Genomic DNA, 1,500 nt, shown 5'->3' with positions numbered 1-1,500 from the left:
GAGTGAGGAAGGTCCAGGTAGGTGCTCCGGTGCCGTGAGTGCTCTCTTCCGTCTTCCCAGTGCAGAGGGTCCGTGCAGTGCTCCTGTGGGGCTGGTCGGTCACACACTGCTTTCTGTGGGGAAAATGAGAGGGCGAGTTAGTGCTCAGTCTCATGGAGGAATCTCCTAGATGGCAGGGCTTGCGTGGCTTATGTAGCTGCTGCCTGATGAGGTGCAGCTCTGACCGATCAGCCTGTGATGATGATGGCCAGGTGCTCCTCGCTTGTTTCCAGGGCGACGCTGATGAAGCCTCGGGACGCTCGTCACAATATATATATATATATAATTTGCAAGTCCTTTGCAATATCTCATGTCATCAGGCTTTTGACACATCATGTAAAGTGTGTTAAATGCCAGACCAATGCCCTTACAATGTTTTATGTTGTTTTAAGATGCACTAGGAGTGACATTAGAGTTAAGGATGGTAATTATATTGGGGAAAAAAATTCATATTCTTTGCTTTCCTGATATGCTCTTGATTTTTTACATACTTCACCTCAGCTCACTTGTGTGTTCATGAATGGATGTGGATTGACACAATAGCAAAGCACAGATTCATAAAGGTGTGAAATTGTTTGTGTGCTACACTAAATGCCTTTCCTATCATTATGCGTTCCCTTTTTCTTTGCAAGGACATTGAAAATACAAATGACTGACTGTTTGGAATGTTATTGTAAAGCAAATTGAAAAGTTAAGTTTTAAGTGAATGTGATTCATGACCACACAGCCACAAATTGCAGTGGAGCAATGTTTTTTGCACAACCACATATTGTTGCTTCTGTTCCTTCCTCAGTATGGGCTCTATAGGTTTTTAGATATTGTGAAATGATGTACTTTAAAAAGTCTCAATGTGTTTAGTGCCAAGAGGCATTTGCACCTAAAGAAAAACATTTATGAAGTTATATACAATCATCAGACTGGGCTCATTCCGGGCTTTAACCACACCTCATAACTCACTGCTTAAATAATTTCAAAGTAGCCCAATTTCCACTTTATCGATGCTTATCAATGCATGCAATTGCTTGTGAGGTTATGCAAAGCAAAACGAGATGCATGAAATGTAATCAAAATAACTCTGTCACGGTTCAGGGTGCCTCTTCAGCTTCCTGGGCAATCAGGGCTGATCTTGCGGCGTGGGTGCACAGATCACAAGCTGTTTCTCCCCCACCTGTCGCTCGTTCTCCATTTCTTATATAATCTCGGCTATTCTGTCCTTTGTTGTGAGTATGTTTGATGCGTTCTTTTGTCTGTTGTCGTAGTGTTATTAGTGTGTTAGCAACAGTGTTGGGCAGTAACGCATTACTTAGTAACACGTTACTGTAATTTGATAACTTTTTTAGTAACGGAGTAATTTAACGCGTTATAATTTTCAAAATAGTAATTAGAGTATAGTTACAAGCCGAGGTCTCTATACGTTACTGCCGCGTTAAATTGCTGACAGAATGCAGTGTTTTATAATCT

Source organism: Sinocyclocheilus rhinocerous, unplaced genomic scaffold, assembly GCF_001515625.1.
Source record: "Sinocyclocheilus rhinocerous isolate Xijiao unplaced genomic scaffold, SAMN03320098_v1.1 scaffold1300, whole genome shotgun sequence".
In the NCBI taxonomy this organism is placed as follows: domain Eukaryota; kingdom Metazoa; phylum Chordata; class Actinopteri; order Cypriniformes; family Cyprinidae; genus Sinocyclocheilus; species Sinocyclocheilus rhinocerous.
This window is presented reverse-complemented; position numbering follows the sequence as displayed.